This window comes from Petaurus breviceps, unplaced genomic scaffold (assembly GCF_028583685.1).
Source record: "Petaurus breviceps papuanus isolate PSGF00001 unplaced genomic scaffold, PetGlider_PUasm1.0 90556, whole genome shotgun sequence".
Lineage (NCBI taxonomy): Eukaryota > Metazoa > Chordata > Mammalia > Diprotodontia > Petauridae > Petaurus > Petaurus breviceps.
This window is the reverse complement of record NW_027187273.1, coordinates 2550968-2565307: the sequence shown is the minus strand read 5'-3', so window position 1 is coordinate 2565307 and position 14340 is coordinate 2550968.

Here is a 14340-nt window from a genome sequence, read left to right as displayed (position 1 = left end):
AAAAATATAATTTGACCAGATTTTTATACAGAGACCAAGGTAGTATGTTTTGATTAGAATCCAAATCTAGGAGAACGGGGACATATAGAAAGATAGATTGAATGAATTTTATTGTCACTGTAAGTATCCTTAAAGTGTTAACTTGTGACTGGGGTGTACAAAGGTTCGTGGGGCTTAATTAGGCTAGATTGGTATTTTCTGTAAAGTTTCCTGCTCCTCCCATCCTCCCAAGTACAAAACGACACAAACTCAACCTGCTCATCACCCAGTAAGGACTGACTGTGGTCATGACAGAGCTTCCTACCTCTCAGAACATGGACTTTATGTCTTCTGTGGCATATTTTGAATTAGGACCAAGGAGACTTGAGTGACTAAATCACCAATAAGTGGATGTATTCACTCTGTATCCTTTTTCTCAAAATATCAGTTAATTATAAATTCTCTACAAATATGAGCTATGTCTTTCTTCCTCAAATCTAAATAGACATTCACTGAAAATAAGTGGTTTTATCCCACTGATTCAGATATAAGATCTGATGATAATAGGGATCTGTCAACCAGTCAGTCAGTCAGTTAGCATTTATCATATTCTGGGGATTCAAAGAAAGACAAAGCAGTCCTTTCTCTCAAGAAGTTCACATTTTAATGCGAGAGGCAACATGTAAATAACTATTTACCAAATAGATGCAAAGTGGATAGGTCATCTCAGATAAGGCACTAGGAGGTAAATGTTCTAAAAGAGATGAAGTTGAAGAGGGAGATCATTCCAGTAAAGGGAGACAGTGTAAAAGCAAGGAAACAGGAGATAGAGTGAAATACACAATCAAACAAATAGACCACTGCAACTGGATGGTAGAGTATGTGGTAGGTAAAAGGGGAGGAGGGAAAGGTGAGTAATATATAAGAAAACTGGCAAGGGACAAAGGAAGTGACAAGTTTTGAACAACAAATGATTTTCTATTTGATCCTGAACGTAAGAAGAAGTCACTTGCATATATGTGTCTTCACGTGATGTAATTCACCTAATGCTGCCTCCCCCTTTCCTCTCCTCCCAGGAAAATCCTTTGTCCACCTTTTTAAAATATAATCATATGAAAGTCAACTTAAACTCAAACCCTCTATCTATGTATAATTCTGTTAATTGTCCTAATAGAGATACAGTTCTTAAGAATTATAAATATCAAGGGGTGGAGCTGCAATGGTGGAGAAAAAGTAGAGAATTCCTTAAGCTCCCCCCAAAACCCATCCAAATACCTGTAAAAATTACTCTAAACAAATTCTAGAGGTTCAGAAGCCACAAAACAATGGAGTGAAATAAATCTCCAGCCCAAGACATCCTGGAAGGTTGACAGGAAGTGTTTATTGTACAGGGCTGGGAACAGAGTGTAGTCCAACATGGGCCATGCTGGCATAGACCAGGCTGAAGTAGGCCTCAGGTGACTGAATCACTTGCAGAAGTGGTGGTTTCCAGATTTTTTTGGCCGACAAACACCAAAGACATCATAGAGTATCAGTAGGTAAACTCTGTGGAACCTGGGTAAGAGAGGAGCATGTTCTGACCCCAGCCCCTGGATGGCAGAGGTGGTGGAGGTGGCAGCAGCAGCAACAGCAGCAGTGGCTACATCTAGAGCTCCTGGGCCACAGAAGGTGTGGAGATGAGAGGCTGATCAGAGGGCAATTGCAGGGATCTCATTACTGGCACTGAGGCAAGATTCTCTTGCTTCACCCTGCCCTGGGTTGCAGTCCTGGTGTTAGTCCTGGAGAGAGGTGGATCGCTGGTGTGGTGGAACTTGTGGTGCAGTGGAGAGGGAATTCTCCTCACAGTTCCAAGGCAGGAGAGAGTGCTTGTGGTCACTCACAGACAAGCGCACAGGCCAACACCTCTCCTTTAATCATAATACCTTGGAAGAGCTGAAAATTTATAGGTCCCTTATCTCTGAAAATGGATGCACAAAACTCTTGAAGCTTGGAACAGTACACCCATCCCCACCCTCACCCCCACTGGAAGTAGACTCCTACCTTGACAAAAAGTTAGAAAGTTTAGTATTTGGCTGGGAAAATGAGCAAACAGTGTAAGAAAAAAATCAGACTATAAAATCTTACTTTGGTGACAAAGAACATCAAAACATACAACCAGAAGAAGACAACAAAGTCAAAGCTCCTTCATCAAAAGTCTCCAAGAAAAATGTGAATTTGTTTCAAATCATAGAAAAGCTTCACAAGGATTTTGAAAATCAAATAAAAGGAGAGGAAAAATTGGGAAGAGAAATGAGAGTGATGCAAAAAAATCATGAAAAACAAGTCAACAGCTTCCAAAAGGAGACCCCCAAAATATGATGAAAATAACACCTTAAAAAATAGTCTAACCCAAGTAACAAAACAGGTTAAAAAATAGTGAGGAGAAGAATGTCTCAAAAATCGGAATTGGCCAAATGAAAAAGGAAGCCCAAATATCACTAAAGAAAACAATTCCTTAAAAATTAGAATGGAGAAAAGGGAAGCTAATGACTTTATGAGAAATCAAGACATTATAAAACAGAACCAAAAGAATGAAAAAAAATAGAAAACAATGGCCTAACCACTGGCTTCCTTTGTCAGGGGCCTTAGATGCTGATAGCTTGCCCACTGTGCTGGGGTGGTCTGATCTAGTCGCACCTGTTGTGTTGAGTTTCTGGGTCTGGCAGTGTGCCTTCTGCACTGGGACTGGAAGGCTCACAGCAGACCTGAGGTGACACAGGCCTGCTCAGAAAGGACCAAATGGCCTCAGTTGCTGATCTGTGCTGTGGCTAATAGTCCCCTAATGGCTTGCCTGGACATTGTCTTTGCCATGCTGCACTGCCCTTTTGTCCAAGTGATACATTCCTTTCCTAAAGTACTTCTAAGTTATCTTAAGCTGGAAAGTTGTTTCACTCCATCTTCTTGTGGGTTCTGTTACTTCCAAATCTGTGTAGAGGCATGATTTAATGTTGAAACTGGGGAGAGCTCAGGCAACTTCCTGGATTGTCTCCACCATCTTTGTCCTGCCATAGCCATTTGTAAAGCCAAACACAAGCAGCTTTCCAGAGGACTGCTGCTGTGAATAGCTCTAAGGTTCTGATTACATAGTATACTTAAGTGCCTATTTATTTATTAACAAACTAAGACAAAACATTGACAGAAACCAAAGTACAACATTCACAATGTTATAACATAAGAACTTATCACTAAAGTGGCCACATAGTTTTCACCAAAGTGGGCACATAGTTTTAAACAAATGACATCACTCAGTAAATTCTTAACTCAATCATCAGTTTGATGATGATTGTGTTCCTCCTTAAGGGATACAAAGTACAAAGGTCAAAGTTCTCCACCCCTACATCAGAGTAAATCATGATCTTCTCAATCAATACACAGTATCCAAATAATGTCTTCTTTTATCTTGACTTGAGGCTGGTTCTCAGCTTCCATGGTTCATCTTCCATGGTCCCAGCACCTGCCCAAATCTACCCAACTGTCAGCTGGATTCAAAGGTAGGCAGCTCTCAGTTCCTTGTCCAGCTCCTCATCCAGTTTCTTGTTCAGTTCCCATTCCATATTGAAGCTCACAGTGTCCTGTCTACCTCAAGTCCTTCACAGTTCCTGTTTCTGGGAAAACAAAGCTCAACAAAGCCAAAACAACATTCATTCACATTGCTGGCACCATAATCAATTCACTATCTGCCTGTGAAATCAACACAGACACACAAACAAGGTCTAAGAGGCCAACATAAATCATTAACATAGAAATCAACAGAGACCCACAAACAAGGTACAAGAGGTCAACACAAATCATCAGTAAAGTCCCAGGACCTCTAGGGCTTCCAGTAAGTTCCCAGAACTTCTGTGCAAAGTATCACAAACAAACATCAACAAAGATGGAACATAGAGTGCTAGGATTCCTCAAGTTTTCTCCTTCTTGACTCTGCCAGCACAAGAGTTCTCTGCTCAGTTCTGCTCAGTTCTCAGTTCTTCTCTCACCAGCCTGGGCCTCTCCTTATATATGGTCATTAGCTCCTCCCCTTCACAAGTTCTAGGTTCACAAGTTGTGGGGTTCACAAGTTCTGCTTCCCAACAAAGACTTGATACAATCATGGGCAAGAACTGAAACAAGGTGTTAATCAAAAAGGTGAAACAAGGTGTTAACTACTTCTTTGCTTGCCATTACACGATTCCCTAATTTTAATGAAACATATACTAAAATAAAGTCAAATTGAGTAATTGTATAAACTAATTTTCCAAGATAACACATAATGAGACGCACTTAGGTCCTTTCTACAGCAAAGTCAGAAATGATTGGGGTCATGTTGCAGGGAGAAAAAAGAAAGGAAAATAATGTGAACAAGTTGTGTTTCAATCTGAATTCAGAGTTTATCATGTCTATCTCTTGAAATGGATAACATTTTTCATTGTAGGCCCATTGGAATTATTTTGGATCATTATATTGATAGAGTAGCAAAGATTCTCACAGTTCATCATTGCTATGATATTGTTATTATGTGCAATGTTCCCCTAGTTCTGTTCACTTTACTTTGCATCACCATATATATAAGAAGTTTTTTTTTAATCTGAAACAATCCCCCCTCATTCTTTCTTATAGCACAGCAGTATTCCATCACAATTATATACCACAACATGTTGAGTCATTCCCCAGTTGATGGGCATCCCTTCAACTTCCAATTGTTTACCAACACATAAAGAGCTGCTATAAATATTTTTGAACACATATTTCTTTTTAGTTTTTCTTTGATCTCTCTAGGATACAAACTAAAAGTGGTATTGCTGGGTCAAATTGTATGCACAATTTTATAGCCCTTTGGACAGAGTTCCAAATTGCTCTCCAGAATGGTTGGGTTAGTTCACAATTCCACTCGTGAATTAACATATCTACCCCTCCCCCGATTTCCTCCCATATTTGTGATTTCCCATTTATTTTAAGTAGAATTTCTCTTTAAATTTCTTGCTCCTGGCTTTTGTTGACCTGATGATTCATGCATATGTTTACTTTATATCTTGCAAATTTGCTGAAATTTTTTGTTGTTTCCACTAGTTTTTTTTTTTTAATTGACTCTCTAGGGTTCTCTAAGTATATAATCATATAATGTTCAAATGCTAATAGTTTTAGTTCCTCAATGCCGATTTTTATTACTTTAATTTCTATTTCTTGTATTCTTTAGCTAGCATGTCTAGTTTAATATTGAATAAGCGTTATTTTAATGGACAGACTTACTTCACTCCTGAACTTTTTGGGAAGGCTTCCAGTTTACTGGACTTACAGATAATGCTTATTCTTGGTTTTAGATAGTTTCTAATTATTATTTAAATAAAGGCTCTAAAGATTCCTATTCTTTCGTGTTTTTAATAGGAATGGGCATTGTGTTCTGTAGAGGACTTTTTATAACTTCTTTTGATATAAACATAAGGTTTGGTTGTTATTTATATTGATATGGTCAACTATGCTGATATTTTTCCAAATATTGAACTAGCTTTACATTCCTGGTAAAAACTCCATATGCTTGTGATATATGCTCTTTGTGATATATTGCTGTAATTTCCTTGCTAGTGTTTTGTTTACTTTTTATTGATATTTATTCAGGAAATTGGCATGTAAATTTTGTTCCCTGTTTTTTCTCTTCCTTGATTAGGAATCAAAACAAAATTTGTTTTATAAAAGGTACTAGGAGCTCAGATTCAATCTGGCCTTCTTGCCAATGCAAGCATCACAAATGCTCAGATTCCTGAAGAGCCTAGCTAATGTTCAGATCCCTTAAGAGTCCACCCAATGTAGTGGATCTTTAATAAAGTTTGCTTTTCCATGGCCTGTAACCAGTTCGTATTTCTCTTGGAGGCTTTTGATGCAGGAGTTCTGACTTTGCTGTCTTCCTGCCACTCCATGCCTTGATCCTTTTTGTCCCCCAAAAGGATTCTATTGTCTGTGCTTCTGTTGCTTGCTCATATTGGCAGCCAATTACTTAACTTTTGAGCTCTTTGAGCCATGGTAGAACTCTGCTTCCAGAATGGAGAGAGTTATGTCCCAAATTTCTAGGGTTTTTGCAGCTGCCAGAGCTCTTAGATGGGCACCCTCTCTACAGGCCCCACACACTCTGGCTCACTGGTCACATATCACAGGACCACTACCCAGGACTGTGATCCAGATCTAAGCAGGTCAAAGCAAGAGCAAATACCCTCTTGGTCCCCCTACAATCTGTGGGCCAGGAGCTCTGGAAGCAGCCACGCGCCAGCAGCTGCAGCCAACACACCTCCTACATTTCTTGCCCTGGGGGTAGCAGCCAGACTGCAGTCCTCCTGTTCCAACAAAGTTCCACACTTACCTTTTTCTTTGTCTTTGGCATTTGTGGAATGAGAAGTCTGGAAACCATTACAGATGCTGGTGCTTTACTCTCCTGAAGTCTGCACCAGCCACTGCTAGTGGGAGCCACCCTGGGGCTAAAACTGCAGCTCAGTCAGGACTGAGCTTGGCTCCCTGCATGCTGACATGAACCATTCCTGCCAGCCTGCCAGGCTTCCTTCAGTTGGAGATTTGTTTCTCTCTGTCACTTTGTAGGTCTTGTAGCTCTAAAGTTTTTTTAGAGTCTTTTTTTCTTTTTTTGCTTTTTGGAGAGCAGTTAGGGTTAAGTGACTTGCCCAAGGTCACACAGCTAGTTTTTGTGTTAAGTGTCTGAGGCCAGATTTGAACTCAGGTCCTCCTGAATGCAGAGTCAGTGCTCTATTCACTATGCCACCTACCTGCCCCCAGAGTCATTTTTTGCCTGTATTGGAGGAGGTGGAAGCCAGAGGCCTGTGGAAGTCCTGTTTCTATAAACTTTGCTTTACTTTTGCTGAAAGAAGGCTAGAGTTGAATTCATTTGGGCAGCACCTGTGAATCATTATTTTGATAATAAATATCAACATTTTTGTTTTCTGATCATGAAGACTGCTAATCTCAAGTTCTTCTCCATCCAAGATGGGAAGTTAGAGTTATCCTGTCTCTGATGCTCAAAAAAGATTGTAAGATGCTTATAGCTAGAGCCACCCCACAAAAGCACACTGTGGTTCATCTGGGCATTTTGGGTGACTCCCTTCTTATGGACCCTAGGGCTTTGTCGCCCTTCCCTGCCTCCATTCCCACCACCCCCAGCTCCTATTTTTCATAAAACTAACTCCTAATTTTATAAATTTTCAGTTTTATCAATGTCTCCATTAATTTTCATGATTTCCATTTTGATGTTTAATTAGGGATTTTTAATTTGTTCTTTTTCTAGGTTTTTTTTTTCATTGCCTTCCTAATTCATTGGTCTGGTCCTTTTATCTTTTAGTGATGTAGGAATTTAGTAATTTGCATTTCCCCTAAGTACTGATTTGGCTATATCCTGCAAATTTTGGAATGTGGCCTCATTGTTATCTTTCTCTTCAATGAAATTATTGATTGTTTTGATGGTTTATTTTTGACTTACTCATTCTTTAGGATTAAATTATTTAATTTCCAATTTATTTTTATGTTTCTACAAACCTTTTTGGAATGTAATTTGTATTGCATTGTGATTTGAAAATGATATTTAATATGATTGCCTTTCTCAGTGGTGTGAAGTTTTATGCTCTAATATATGGTTATTTTATATGAAGGGGGCAAAAAGGATCAAGGCATGGAGTGGGAGGAAGACAGCAAAGTCAGAACTCCTGCATCAAAAGCCTCCAAGAAAAGTATGAACTGGTTACAGGCCATGGAAAAGCAAAGTTTATTAAAGATCCACTACATTGGATAGACGCTTAAGGGATCTGAATATTAGCTAGGCTCTTCAGGAATCTGAGCATTTGTGATGCTTGCATTGGCAAGAAGGCCAGATTGAATCTGAGCTCCTAGTACCTTCGATACAACTGAGAAAAAGATATGCTCCTTTCTATTTAGATTCCTTTTTTCTCAAATGGTTTATTATATTTAATTTTTCCAAGATTTTACTAATTTATTTTACTTTTTTTGCTAGATTTTTCTAATTCTGAGAGTGGAAATTTAAGGTTTACCACTTGTATAGTTTTACTGTATATTTCCTCCTATAATTCATTTAACTTTTCCTTTAAAAGTTTGAATATTATTTGGCACACAAATATATGTGTGTACATATATATATACATAAACATATATTTGTTTTATTATTTTCTGATGTCTTTTGTAGTCATTAGCTTCCACTTATACAATTCTAATTTTTAAGTAATGACTTTCTTCAGTGAACTTTTTTTGCTTCTTTTTCCATTTGGTCAATTCTGCTTTTAAAGTAGTTTTCTTCTGTATTTTTTAGTCTCTTTTTAAGTTGTTATTTTTCCCTAATATTCTTTCTTTTCTTTCATTTATTTACCTAATTTTTCCTCTACCACTCTTAGTTGATTTTGAAATGAAGGGCCCAGAATAGAATTCTGTAGGATACCTCCTGTTATTGTGGGTGACCTGGAAACGGAAGCAGCAAAGAAAACTAAACAGCAGCCAGAGAGGAGGAATATCAGAGGATAGTGATTTCCCAAAAATCTAGAGTGAAGAAATTGTCAAGGAGAAGAAAGTGATCCACAGAATTAAAGTCTGTAACACAGTCAAGGAAGATAAAGATTGAGAAAAGGTTATTGGATTAGGAAAATGTGAAATCAAACTTTGAAAAGCGCAGTTTCAGGGCACCGATGAGGTCTGCAGTGGGGTATAGAAGGTCAGGAAGTGAAAGAAAGGAGAGAAAGTGGAGGTGCCTATTGTAAACCACCTTTTCAGGGAGTTTAGCCAAAAAGGGACAAACAGATATAGTATAACATTTAGCAGTGCTAGAAAGTTCAACTGAAGGTGTGTTTGTTTTTTTGTTTGTTTTGGATGAAGGAGACATGGGAATATTTGTAGGAACTAGGGAAGGAGTCATTAGACAGAGACAGATTGAAGATAATGATAGTGTAGAAATGCCAGAGGGGGCAATTTTCTGGAGGGAATGTGATGGAATGGGTTGGCTCATATTCATGGAATGGTTAAGGAGTAATTTTGTTAAGGAGTAAGGGCATCTCTTCATGTGAGAAAAGCGTGAAAAAGGAGATAATGGCAGAAGGGGAAGAATAGGGAGCTCATTTCTAATGGTCTCAAAAAGTCAGCTTCTTTTACCCTGTGTCTCCACTTATCATCCCAGTGACCTATCAGACCAAAATATCCCTTCTGGGTCACAACTCTCTTACATCCATTGACTTCCTCTTTTAGAAAATAAGTTGTTTGAGGGAGGAACTATCTTACCTTCTATATTTGAATGCCCCAAACTTAGCCCAGTATCTGGCATATGTATTACTGGTAGCTTAGTGAATGTTTTTCTTTTCATTAACCCAATTAAGTATCAATAGTGAATAGCAGAATAATCTTGGAGGAATAATAAGTGATTATTTCCTGAGTTAGTAAGAACCAAGGGTCAAGGTGAAAGAATGGTTTAAAAAGCAAGACAAATCATAATAGAGGAGTCTGAGGCAAATCAGTCATAAGAGGGTATTTGATGACTTTTAGTTCTCATTTTTATTCTTTTTTTTTAAATTTTAGACTCTTTGAGCTAGGTACCTGCATGAATCCAATGTCTTTTGTAACTCTTCCAAATGCTGGAAGATACACTGGAGGTGGTCAATATATGTGGTTGAGAAGGAATTGCCAAACAAAAGCTTTATACTTAGCTCAATAAAGATATTCCAGCTTAGGAAAAGGGAGTATGGGTATTTGTGAGGTTGGTTCACCTATAAAAATCAATTTATTTGGGCTTTTCTAAAACATATCCAGTAAACCAATTATTATACCCTGAGGATGTTTTATATAAGTTTAGAAACTTATTAGAAAAAATAGCATGCATTTCTATCTGCCTCCAAACACATAAATCTATGCAACTCTTTCAGGATTCAGGCTCAAAATTTTAGTCATTTTTAACTGAACTTCCTCTCTTTATCCCTCATATCCAATTAGTTATCAAGTTCTGTTGATTCCTTTTTTTAAAAGTCTTTTGAATTCATTCTTATTTCTTCATTCCTGATATTATGATCCTTGCCCATATACTCAGCATAGAAAATGTACTGCCAGGGTCTCCTAGTAGGTCTGCAAACTCTATACCCACTCCTTTAGTCTATCATTCATACTACTGATCAACCTTTTTTTTAATAGTACATTCAGTGTGTTACTTCCCTCTTTAAATTCTATCAACTTTAAATTTTAAGGACTTTATAGTGACTGTGAAGTACATAATAGAAGATTGTTGATTTTTTTTAATTTCTCAGGCTCAGAGAGGCAGTGAATTTCTTTTTTTTTTTTTTAAGCAATCGGGGTTAAGTAACTTGCTCAAGGTTATACGGCCAGGTATTTCTGGGTGGGTACTAAGTGTCTGAGCCCGGGATTCAATCTCCAGGTCATCCCGACACTGGAACCGGTGCTCTTACTCACTGTGCTACCTGGCCGCCCTGTGAATTTCTCATATTCACAAAATAAGTTTTAGAACTTATATTTGAACTCTTACACCTGTGGCAGGTGAGAAATGAAATGACTGATGAAACAAAAGTTTGAGCTGCTGAGAATATTGATTTAATAAACGATGAATGCCTATTTCATAACAAATTGAACCAGACCTCCTCACCTTTGGCACTAGACCCCAAATACTGGGAAAGGCATTTTTATGCATGAAAAACAATTAATTAAACAAAACCAATTAATTAAAAGAAAACAATTAAAAAGATACAAACGAGGATATCTGTAATCTGATTTATAATTGGAGGAAAGATTAGGGATTTTCCAAGTTGGGAGGAAGAGAGGGAGCTGGTGCAATTCCCTGAAATCAGAAAAAAAGAAGAGTCCTACATTCCCCCACCCTCCAATCATCTGTATTAAATCAAAGGAAATGGAAACAAAAACTGACCAGTATGGAGTCAGTTTTCAGATAAGACATAATGGTTGCTTGAGATGTATGATTGTGAGAAAACTCCTTGAATCAGTCTTCAGATCTGAATGGGCTTCTGGTCAGCATAACCTTCCTAGGTCCTTAGTTAGGGCTCTCTAAGCAACAGGTAAAGATGGTTTAGCTTGCCAGCTGGGCAGGGCTAGCTTCAAATAATGCAATAATATTTTGTCGTGGTTCCCATAATTAAACAAAATTTTCTCCAAAGATAGAAACTGGAATAAACGCACAACTGAATAGAAATGGAACTCAGCTACCTCTAGAACCATCCCTAGATGGAATCAGTGTGGTTCACTTAGTTCCGACAATTCCCTCACCCCTGGAATCATAATCTAATATACTCAGTTGCAATGATGTCCAATTCAAAAACAGCAGGTTGTATATTGACTCAGAAAAGCAGATTAGTGTTACCTATGTTGTATGGTATTTTTATTTATTTTATTAAACATTTCCCAATTGCACTTTAATCTGGTTCAGTCACACTTGGGAGTTTTGCAGGTAGTTTATGACTTGTGGGCTGACAGCTTGAAGCTTTTACTAAAGTATGCCATGCAGTCCTTCTAATGTTTAGTCTCAAGTCATCCAGCAAGTTTGCAAAGGTCTCCATAATTAACTCCCTCCTACCTATTGAACCCTATATCATAATTCACTGCTCTCCAAAATGCATCCCATGTTCTAGTCAGGCTACACTTACTCCCTGTTGCCTACATACACCATGCTAGTTTCTTTCTCCTCGCCTTAGCTGAGGTGGCCTCCTACTGATATTCCCTCTCTGTTCTCTTTCTAAATCTTTTAATGCTGAGTCAAAGCTCTTCTTTACTGTAAAGCTTCCCCAGACTAACCCCTCCCTATAATGCAGATTCTCTAACTCAATTTATTAAGTATTTACTTTACCTTTAAAAGTTCACTAATTATTTTATGTATATAATCTTATATCTCCACCTTCATAGTAAACCCCCAGATTAAGCAACCAGTTGGACTATATCATAGTAAAAAAATAACACTGGAATGAAAATCAAAAGATTGGAAGTTTATTTGCAGTTTTGTTAAAAATTACACCCTTCACGTTGGGCAAAACATTTAACCTTACTTTGTTTCAGTTTACTAACTCTGTAAAATTAGACTGTTTGATCAGATAATCCCTAAGATTTTTTCTAACTCTAAGCTCATGTGTTCTTCATCTTATATTTTCCAACCACTCTGGTTAGCTCTAGCTTCATTAAGGTTGCTTAGTAAATGTTCGCTTGTTTGAGTGAATGAATGAGCAAATTGAATGATGGTATAATTTATATTTCCATGATAAAAATGGCCAGGGTCCCAAATGACTTTTTATACCATATATGATAATTCACAGAATTGCAATAATGTCATGAAAAATCCAGACTCTAATGTAAAAATGTCTAACAGACCTGATACTGTAGAGTTTGACAGAGTATCTGCAACAACCAGAGAAGCTCATGAGTAAAGTTTAATGTCCTTCAATGGATCATGCACATTACAAGAGTAATTAATGATTTGATTCATGAGGCTTCAGGGAATGACTGTCCAACAAAATAATCTAAGTAATTTAAATCTGCAATAAAGTAGAAGTGGAACAGCATTTGATGGCAACACATAGCAATGATTCACCCACGGGGGGAAAACCATTCTTATTACAGCCACATCCAAATAATCCATAGGAAAAGCAATATCAAGTTCACATGTGATTTGATTACATTCCTGCACAATAGTCCTCCAAGGCATATTCAAACCCAGATACATCTCAGCAAGTATACATTATACCAAAGGCAAAGTAAACCAGCACATTCCATCCAAATTATGCTTTCTGCTTCTGAGATGGGAAATGTTTGTAGAATGTTAACAGTCCCTTTATTCACAACAGATTTCCCCCACCATTTGTGAATGACATCTATATAGCCAGACGACAAACGGTTCCCTTTGCAACCAAATAATCAATCAACCAGCATCTATGGTGTCTCTGCTATATATTTGACATTGTGCTGGGTTCTGGTGATAAAATTACAAAGGTGAGACAGTTCCTGCTTTGCAAGAATTTACATTCTACTAGATGAAGTTTCCCCTCATATAAAACCAGTGTCATGATGTGTCTCTAGTCCACTGATTATTTTCACTATTGTGTGTGTGTATACACACACACACACACACACACATAGGTAATATTGTATGTGTATATACATATACATATGTATGTATGAATGTATGTATATACACATACACTTAAGTATATGCCATATGGCAGAATCAAAGCTGGAAGCTGGAAGGGCCCTTAGGGATTATTAATTCTACGCCCCTCATTTCAGAGATGAGGAAAGTGAGACCCAGGGAGATAAATTGACTGGTTTAAGGTAACATAGAGGAAGGGACAGAGGAGGAATTTCAGTTCAGGTTGTCTGGATCTGAATTTAATGTTCTTTCCACTCCCTTCATTCTTTCTCCAGAATAGTTGAAAAAAAGTCACTCTGTAATCAACCTGGTCATTAGCTTTTCTGAATTTAGCTGTTCTTGTACTCAAATTACAGGCTTATAAATAGTACCTACTCCATACTAAAAACTTTTCTAGCTTGATGGAGCCTATTAGAGCTTAAATATGCTGGCATAGCCTTCAAAAACTCAGTTTACCTCTTTGTTACAAGGACCCATATGAACATAATTATTTGCAAAGGAACATTTAATTCTTTAATGAATCTCAGTCTCACTGATTGGGATAATCTGTCACAAAAATGTAAAATGTAAACTATCTGCACCTTCTAAAATAGGGCAACTTCTAACTTGCTCTTGCATAAATCCTGTACTGGAGTTTCATCCAATTTCCTGCAGCCTTTCCTTGAAATTTCTTAACATTATTTAACTAGGAGATATTGCAAAAGAGTTGTCTGTCTTTTGATCTTCAATCTTTCACTTCAGCTGGTCTACCTTTTTCCAAAAGATACATCTCTCTCATTTTATGCTTACAAAGTACCTTGTCCGTACTTTGTCATTTAATGTGCTGCAACATATTTATGCTCATGGAGTAACTCTCCCCATTGTTTTTCAAATGCTCCACAATTTTTATTCTTTGTGTGCGTCAATTATTGTGTGTCTATTTCTCTATTCACATAAATATATGCACAAACATATATTGTATAGATTACTATAGGTGTGCATATTTAAATAGATATAGTTGATATAGGTATAGGTATTTGTAAGTATACGTAGATGATAGATATGGATTAGATGTAGATATATATATAGATATATAGATGATATGATGTAGTTATAGACAGAGACAGAGAGGAGAGGGAGGGAGAGATGGAGAGAGAGAGAGAGAGAGAGAGAGAGAGAGAGAGAGAGAGAGAGAGAGAGAGAGAGAGAGAGAGAGAGAGAGAGAGAGA